This window comes from Acipenser ruthenus, chromosome 51, assembly GCF_902713425.1.
Source record: "Acipenser ruthenus chromosome 51, fAciRut3.2 maternal haplotype, whole genome shotgun sequence".
In the NCBI taxonomy this organism is placed as follows: Eukaryota; Metazoa; Chordata; class Actinopteri; order Acipenseriformes; family Acipenseridae; genus Acipenser; species Acipenser ruthenus.
Window position 1 is genome coordinate 2,490,022 of NC_081239.1, and position 9,949 is coordinate 2,499,970.

The following is a 9,949-nucleotide window of genomic DNA, read 5'->3' on the forward strand; positions in this document are numbered from 1 at the left end:
AATGCCATCAAACGCACCCGGGATATCCAAGCGCAATCACAGCAAATGAAACGGGTGTCAATCATACCCGACGCTTTCCTATTGTTGGCTTTGGATTCCAGTATCTCCGCCCCACTCAATCACAGCAAGCCTAGTTATAGAAGAGGCCCTGCCACACATATACATGTATACAGCTATGAGCAGAAATGTGTTCAGTAGCTTCTCTGATTACATGATTTTATATATCTAAATTATGTTCATATAGTTGTTTTTTTCTCTCAATCCTAAAATTCCAGGTGATGCAAGACTTTTGGCCATAGCTGCACAAGACTAGAAGCATGACAATCACGGGAAATTAATTATGTTTGTAATTGAATTGATTTCGTTTAGCCTTTGTGAATGTCGCACTGTCAAGTGTTTTCTAATCATGCATGGAATGACTATATTAAACAGGGAATACAATGGATGAAATCTCCAGTGGTTCCCTGTACAGGACCACACTGCAGAGGAAATCCAGGCTATTGCCACAGCCAGGCCAGCTGCTTCAGCTCCAGTGTAACGATGGATCTGGATAGATCAGGAGAGAGAGGCAGCAAAGAGTGGAGGAAATCTCGTTGTTATTCCAGTTCAGTTTAAAGTAAACTAAGACCATGAAACTCTGCATACTCGTAGGTGCCGAGATGAACTCGGGAATACAACTGAGCTCTGTACCACTTGTATTTACTTTTTATTAATGTTCCCATATTTATTTTTTTGATGGAACCAACATGTGTAGTAACATCACATGGACACTAGGGGCAGTAGAGTGTCAGGATCCCAATTTGAGATTCAACCAAACGTCAGATATATAAAATAAAATAGAAATCTGAGAAGAAAGCATGTTATGAAACACCGGGGTCAAGTCTCTGACATATTTCATTAAAAAGAAACGTGATATCTGTCACACAAGGAGGCTTGGTGGTCCAGTGGTGAAGAAAGGGGCTTGTCACCAGGGGCCGGTTTTTCAAAACTTAATTTTAATCTGGATCAAAGTGATCTGGATTTTGTAATCCTATATTTTGTGATTGAGATTACGTTTATCTGGATAATTTTGATCCGGGTTTTCAGAAAATGTCACTGGTGGATTACATTTATTACAGATTACAACTGTCACTCTTCTGCTAACAAAGCGGTTTTCATCTCTGCCTCCCACCTCTCTCTCTCGATTTCCTTGCTCTCACTGAAACCTGGTTCTCTCCTGATAACACTGTAACTCCTGCTGCCCTGTCCTCTCTCCACGTCCTGTCCCATACTCCTTGTCTCACTGGATGGGGAGGTGGGACTGGTCTTCTCCTCTCTCCCTCCTTACTCTTTTCTGTCCCCTCTCCTCATTCTCTGTTAACACCTTTGAATTTCACGCTGTCCAACTAACCTCTCCCTGTCAACTCCTGCTAATTGTACTGTACCGTCCCCCTGGACCTCTCGCTCACTTTCTCGATGAACTCGACTATCTCCTCTCCTCCCTCCCCTCTCTGTCTACCCAACTGTCCTGTTTAGTGATTTCAATATCCATCTCTCCAACCCCATCCACTCTGCCGGATTCCTTCCTCTCCTTCACTCCTTCAATTTCTCTCTCTCCATCCCCTCCTACCCACAAAGCTCTCTCCAAGTGTGCTTTTACAGTACAGCCTTTCCAGGGCTGACACTTTTTTGTATATAAGAACATAAGAAAGTTTCCAAACGAGAGGAGGCCATTCGGCCCATCTTGCTCGTTTGGTTGTTAGTAGCTTATTGATCCCAGAATCTCATCAAGCAGCTTCTTGAAGGATCCCAGGGTGTCAGCTTCAACAACATTACTGGGGAGTTGGTTCCAGACCCTCACAATTCTCTGTGGCCCATATAACTTGGCCCATGTAGATATCACATCTGTACAGGGTTGCTAACATGGCCAGAGGATACTTCCATTACCTTCAGAGCCAGATTTCTATCGCAGCCACTAGCTCTGCCACCTTTCGTTTCCCAAGCCCAGCGTCAGTTACACATGATAATCTCACGCTGCTGCAAAGAGAGGTTCCTCTTATTAGCCCTGATGTAAGGGCAAACTGTAGAATGTAGGCGTTTCTGATGAGTAGTTTTATCTCGTGAATAATAAAGTCACGTTGTGGTATTTCACAGCAGTTAGCGAGAGCTGCATTTCCTTCTGTTTTTGATCCTGAGCTGGGTTTCTGGAGAGCTTTGACAGGAAATGCACACACACATAAAAGCAGGTTTCAATTCTCGTTATGGTGCAAAATGTGCTAACACTTTACTTTTTAAGATCCAAAAAATACTGCATCTATAAATGTCTTATAAAACAACATTAGTGATTAAAAATAGACTGAGAAATTCCTTAACCTAAAGTAGTATCAGATATCATTTTTTAAAAATACATATTTGCTCTAACATGTGCTTCTTTCAAAACTGCACATTTGAGAGCTATGTAGCCAATGGAAGTTCACAATGGATTTAAGATTTATGGATTTAAAGGCGGTGTAATGAAGACCTATACAACAGTGTGGGTGACATTTTCATAAACACATAAAAAGTACTATTCATTTTCATTCATGCATTCAAAACGCGGATTCATCCAGTGTTGAAGAATAATCTTCTTTGCAACCAAAGAAAATAACACTGCAGTGGTTTTTTTTTGGTCATGCCTGTGCCTAATTTGATCACTTGACATGTCACCTAGTATCCAAATTCATATATTGAAACAATCTGATACTGAAGTGCGATTTCATGTCCAGCCTACATCTGTGTAGAACTGGACATGACCAAAGTGTACTGAAGAAAGGTGTCAGGTGTTTGATTGTCTGTTGGATCAGTTTTATAAATGCATAAAGTGTGTGTCTTTCCAAATGGAGCCAGCGAATGAAGGCAGCTCAGCAGCTAGGACTCCCCCTGACCCCTCAGCCCCGGGGGCAGGAGCGGCTCACTGCTGTGAGATGAAGATCGGGCTTCAGTGTGACTCAGAGCTCCTGAGTGCTCATACTGAAACTGAGCTTGTTTAAATGGTTCCTGGCTCTCTTTTCCTGTTACGCAACCGTTATTGTATTGTGTGTACGAGGAACATTCCACAAAACATCACCCCACCCATTTACTAGTACGGAGAAAGCACAGCAAGGACAAAGAACCAGCCCCTGTTAAACGTGTATTGTAAAATCCTAGGGTAAAAGCACAGCACAGTGTAGTAAAGCACAGAGAACATAATGAACCAGCCCCTTCTCAAAAAACTGTATATCTCATAGAAGTGTATTAAAGCACAGCAAAAGAATGGTTTGTTGAATATACTTCAAAATGGCACCCTTTGGAACTTGGTAAGGACATTCTTTAACACAAGGTATTCAGAGTATCACAAACTGGGGGTTTGTGGAGGTCCCCTACTTTTCTGAGTGTCAAACTTACATGTTTACCTGTGCAGGTGTATATAGGCATGGCTGATGAACTTTTTCATGATACTGATAGCTCTGACTGTGAATTTGCAGCCAGGCACTGGGGTGCTTGGCTCAGATTTGCCGGTTTAGTATTGTTAAAAGCTGGCGTGCTCTCGGAAACTCTCCTCTTAATTACAGAATAACAGGAAGCAGGGTGATTAGCGGATAACTCTGGTAGAACAAACATGGAGCACAGTCACATGTTTCTTTTTACACAGCTGTTTAATCATATTCCACTTTCATAAAACCAACGGAGGGCATTCTAGAAGTTTGTGAGAGTATCAGAATCTGGAGGAAGGGTTTCTGTCTGTCAGCCAGCATGTCCACCACTTTTCCCATAGTGATGAAACATGGTAAAGGCAGACTCTTTCAGTAGTGCTGGGGTCTGTCTCTCTGTGTTACACTTTTTACATAGATCCCAAGAACCGCCTATCTAATTGTGATGGGCCTTGTTTAGGACATTCTTTAGCACGCTTTACTGGAGGAATCAAATGAATACTTATATATAAAATGTTTTGTGGTCTGACGAAACTAAAACAGAACTTTTTGGCCTAAATTATGTTTGGCACAAACCCAACACAGTGCATCACCCAAAGAACACCATCCCTACTGTGAAGCATGGTGGTGGCAGCATCATGTTATGGGGATGTTTCTCATCGGCAGGGACATGGGGCACTTGTCAGGATAGAGGGGAAAATGAATGGAGCAAAAGTACAGAGAAGTCCTTGAGGAAAACCTGCTGCCCTCTGCAAGAAAGCTGAAACTGGGACGGAAGTTCACCTTTCAGCATGACAATGACCCAAAGCACACAGCCAAAGCTAGTTAGAATTGTGTTCAAGGAACTTGCTCTAATACCCCACTGTGAACTGTAGCAGGGTTCAAATGTCAGTCCTTCTAGGTTGACAGATTTTGCAGTTAGCCAAGTGTTTACTAACATGGAAAAACAAACAGAAAAAGCAGAAATATCTTCTCAGAAAGAGTATATCGTCATTATTTCCACCAAAATATCTGCAAGTAAAAATAAACCAAACAGAAAACAGCTGAGCTAAGAGTACGTGGTGGCTTTGAGAGGGAAGTGGTGAACTGGAGCAGGGTTGAGTAATTCCTTCAATAGTTTCGGATGTTGGAAAGACAAACAGCTTACTGGAACGAAAGCAGTTGCCAGCACGGGTTACTCAGAGCTGCCTGTTTGAATGGTTTTTAACTGGCCACGGTGGTTTAAGATGCCAGTTGTATGCTGGTTCATATTTCCAATGCATCTGAAAGTGAATTGTTTGTTGTCTATAGCCCTGTGTTTCGGTGTTCTCCTGAGTTCAGGAGCTGCTCTTCAGTTCTGGCTGACTGGCATGTGTAACACAGTCTAGATAACTCAGTGTCTCTATAGAGGAAGAGCCAGCTCAATGTATCTGCCACTTTGGAAACAGATTAGTTTTCAGTTTTTTAACTGGCAAGAAACGGCTGATCTAGCCTGTGTTACATGTATCTATGGAAGGCAACTACAGCTGAAAAGCATCCATAAATTACTAAAATAAACTTTGTAAATTCACTGACAAAAAATGCTACAAAGTTTCTTTTAGTATATCTAAATTTACTACTATTTAGCTGTTTTATAGTTTTGGATGAACCATAAAAAAGGTCAATTGAGTTATTGCAGAATTAACCACTCTGAAAACACACACACACACACACACACACACACACACACACACACACACACACATATATATATATAAATCTATTTAGTTTAATTTCACTTGCATTTAGTTTTTTCTCTGATTTATCTTGATGACAGATAAATTAGAGGCAATACGAACAATGAAAAAGCCCATCTTTAATTGAAAACGATGGTGAGAAGTCTGTCTGTTAAACACAGGAATTGCATGCGTCCAGATTTTACACTTGAGTGTCTTCAGTAAGTAAAGCGGAGTCTCTCTGAGCCTCTTCCTTTTATAGATGATGTCTGCTGTGCTTCGAGAAGGCTTTCAGAGCTTGTTTGTCTTGCTGTTTCTCCGCCACTCATTCAAATTCCTCGCAGATTGCCTGATGAACCGCATCCTCTTGCTGTAAACAGTCTGCTGGCTGACTCTGCCCTCAATGCCAGCCCCGGACCGGAGCCAAGGCACAAACTCAAAGCCACTGACTCGCTGTGTGTGACCCTGAGCAAGTCACTTAACCTCCTTGTGCTCCGTCTTTTGGGTGAGACGTAGTTGTAAGTGACTCTGCAGCTGATGCATAGTTCACACACCCTAGTCTCTGTAAGTCACCTTGGTTAAAGGCGTCTGCTAAATAAACAATAATAATAATATAACTGAATAACAGCAAACACAGTTTAGACTTAAAGAAGCAACACATCCTATCTACCATATATGCATTATGGTCACTTCGTTACAAAAAGGATATTGCTGCTCTAGAAAGAGTGCAAAGAAGAGCAACCAGAATTATCCTGGGTTTAAAAGGCATGTCGTATGCAGACAGGCTAAAAGAATTGAATCTATTCAGTCTTGAACAAAGAAGACTTTGCGGTGATCTGTATTCAAGTATTCAAAATCCTAAAAGGTATAGACAATGTCGACCCAGGGGACTTTTTTGACCTGAAAAAAGAAACAAGGGTTCACAAATGGAGATTAGATAAAGGGGCATTCAGAACAGAAAATAGGAGGCACTTTTTTACACAGAGAATTGTGAGGGTCTGGAACCAACTCCCCAGTAATGTTGTTGAAGCTGACACCCTGGGATCCTTCAAGAAGCTGCTTGATTAGATTCTGGGATCAATAAGCTACTAACAACTAAACGAGCAAGATGGGCTGAATTGCCTCCTCTCGTTTGTAACCTTTCTTATGTTCTTATGTTCTTATTAACAAATAGTCCAAGTTGCATTGAGCCCCTTCCAAAGAACACCCCTATTGAACAACCACAGCAAAGTGTCTACAATTACCTGGCTCAGGTTCAGCAAGCTATTCAGCTAAATAATTCAAGTTTTAGTTTTTTACATAACAATTTTAAGAACAGAGAGACCAGAAACCAGGCCAGGATTGAAAGCTAGCTATTTACACAGCTGCCTAACAGCCCTTTAACAAGGTGAAAACTGGAAAAGCAAGTTCTTCCCTTAATCATCATACCTGCTGTCAGACAAGAGGAGAATGAAGAAAAGTACTAGAAACCACTGGCTTCTCTTAAAGGAACATTGACCTTTTGTTTTATCTTTTTTTTCTTGTTAACTAAGTAAAATGTATGTAACAGTGTTACAGAACCGTTTGGCAAACATGTATTTTAATTTCTAAACAGGTGGTACTACACCTGTTTAAAGGAAGTTCTCAGTTTGCTTGTCTTGCTTTTCAGGAAGTCTGTTACACATGCACTTCCTGGGTCACCTCTGCAGGGTCAGAGCATCTTAATGGCTGAAAGCTTGTCAGTCATGAGGAGAAGTAGCTGGGGTTTCTTTACCAGATATCGTGTTTAAAATGAAATTACTAAAACAGATTTCTTTCATAGAAAGTGATGTTCGGTAAGATGTACTGGAATTATTCTGTACCTTCGGCAAATAGAGATTTTGTTCATTAGTAGCTTTGTAAAAAATATGATTAAAAAAAAATCCAATACACGTTTACCATAAATGCATGCATCTTTATACAGGAAATGTGGGACCTATGAAATGATAACAATTAATATTGGGTAAGATTTCCTAGAAAATGGATTTATTTTGTTAGTTCTATGTCATTTGAAAATCATGATCTCATTTTTTGTTTCAGTCATCACATCCTGGGGACTTCAAAACTGAGAAGTTTAAATCACCTCTGTGACCTCACTGCAGCTCTCAAACATGCCTTCTTTCTACAGCTGGCACACCAGAGTGTAACCATTAACCTATCCCCTCCCCTGCAGCACTGCCCCTAGTGGATGAAATAAATACAGCATTAAGAATACTACATAGAACAAATATGGTATTTCTAACATCCACTAGGGGCAGCGTGTTGCAGGGGGACAGGTTTATGGTTGCACTCTGGTGTACCAGCTGTGCTTGAAGACATGTTTGAGAGCTCTATAGGGACCAAGGGGGTGCTTTAAACGTCTAAGCTCTAAGTCGCCAAGATAAGATGACTGAAAATGACATGCAAAGTGAATCTACACAACAGGAAGAATACAATAGTTAAGGTAATCCAAGATCGTTCGCCAGGAGAAAGATTTCTCTTGTAAAAACCGTAGTGTGTCCCTATTAAGCTCCCTCCTGCAACGCTGCTCTTCAATTTCTGTTCCCACAATACGCCACTCGTTTCACCAATATGAAAGCAATCAGGATTATGATGGAAAGATATCAGAGAGCACAGCATATAGGTAATGTGTTTCTTTGAAAGGGTTTAAGAATAGCTATTTTTTTCAAAGGTAAAAGGCATTACGCAAGCTGCAGTACCTTGAGAATTTCATATTTTGAGGCAACACCACAAACCACAACCACTGTACTTGAATCCTCTTTCATTGAATCAGTTCATCTTTTGGAGTTTAGACTTCCCATTTAGAGCAACACTATACTTAAGATTTGTAGGGTGGGAGGTATTATTATTATTATTATTTGTTTATTTAGCAGACGCCTTTATCCAAGGCGACTTACAGAGACTAGGGTGTGTGAACTATGCATCAGCTGCAGAGTCACTTACAACTACGTCTCACCCGAAAGACGGAGCACAAGGAGGTTAAGTGACTTGCTCAGGGTCACACAATGAGTCAGTGGCTGAGGTGGGATTTGAACCGGGGACCTCTTGGTTCAAAGCCCTTTTCTTTAACCACTGGACCATACAGCCTTAGGTATCCCAGTTACTCTAATTCGTGTATTCTTCTTTGTATATTATTCTTGGTTTGAGTCGTCACATTGTGGTGACTTTTTAAAAAGTTCATGACAGACCTAGGACAGAGGGAAGGAGACTCTTCTTCACACAGAGAGTGGTGAGGGGATGGAATGGGTTACCTAGTCATGCTGTTGAGACTAAATCACTGGGATCCTTTAAGGCCCGACTTGGCAACGTTCTGAGATCAATCAGCTGCTAGGAACCGGACAAGCTGAGATGGGCTGAATGGCCTCCTCTCGTTCGTAGATTTTCTTCTGCTCACCTCTGACCTCAATAGTGTAACCATTAACCTGTCTTCCCGCAACACACTGCCCCCAGTGGATGTAATAAATATGACATTTGTTCTTTGTGCAATTTCTTACTGAAGAGTTAATTTGTTTCCTCACATGCTGGAGACAATCAAACTCACATGGTCAAGTACAAACTCCACGCCAGGATTTTATTGCCTTAATAAACCATTTATCAGAGAGATCAGCTGATAGTGAGAGACTGAAAGAATCCAGTTCAAAGAGTGAGCACCAAATATACACCACAGATAATCTCATACACTACAGCTAATCTCATACACCACAGCTAATCTCATACACCACAGCTAATCTCATACACCACAGCTAATCTCATACACCACAGCTAATCTCATACACTACAGATAATCTCATACACCACAGCTAATCTCATACACCACAGATAATCTCATACACTACAGCTAATCTCATACACTACAGCTAATCTCATACACCACGGCTAATCTCATACACCACAGCTAATCTCATACACCACGGCTAATCTCATACACCACAGCTAATCTCATACACTACAGATAATCTCATACACCACAGATAATCTCATACAATACAGATAATCTCATACACTACAGCTAATCTCATACACTACAGATAATCTCATACACTACAGCTAATCTCATACACTACAGATAATCTCATACACCACAGATAATCTCATACACTACAGCTAATCTCATACACCACGGCTAATCTCATACACCACAGCTAATCTCATACACCACAGCTAATCTCATACACTACAGCTAATCTCATACACCACAGCTAATCTCATACACCACAGCTAATCTCATACACTACAGATAATCTCATACACCACAGCTAATCTCATACACCACAGCTAATCTCATACACCACAGCTAATCTCATACACTAAACCCAGTGACGATCAGCGAGAAAGAAAACAATGTTTCGGCTGCAGAGTCTTCATCAGGGTATTGACTCACAATAAAGTTAGCCAAGCAACAGACAGATATTTATTAGCAGTATGCTTTACTTCAAAAATAAAACCTTCTTTTGAGAAACATATTCCAATGGCGTTACGTTTTTGAGCAGGTCGAACAAGGGAACCAACCTGAATCATCACACAATAAATGGTAAACCGCGTCCTGTTCTAAACAGAATGGGCACTGATCTACAGCTATGGCCAAAAGTTTACCTGGAATTTTAGGACTGAGACATACTTAACATCATGTAATCAAATAAACTACACAATGATATCGCAAAAGTCTACCAGAAGCCATTGTAGCAGCACAGTATTTCATGTTAGCTTTCGAAATGTCACATTTTTCAATTTGTCAGTTTTTTCATTAAGTATATGGAAAGTAGTATATAATTCAATATGCTAACGTAACATTATTCAGCAGGTTTCATT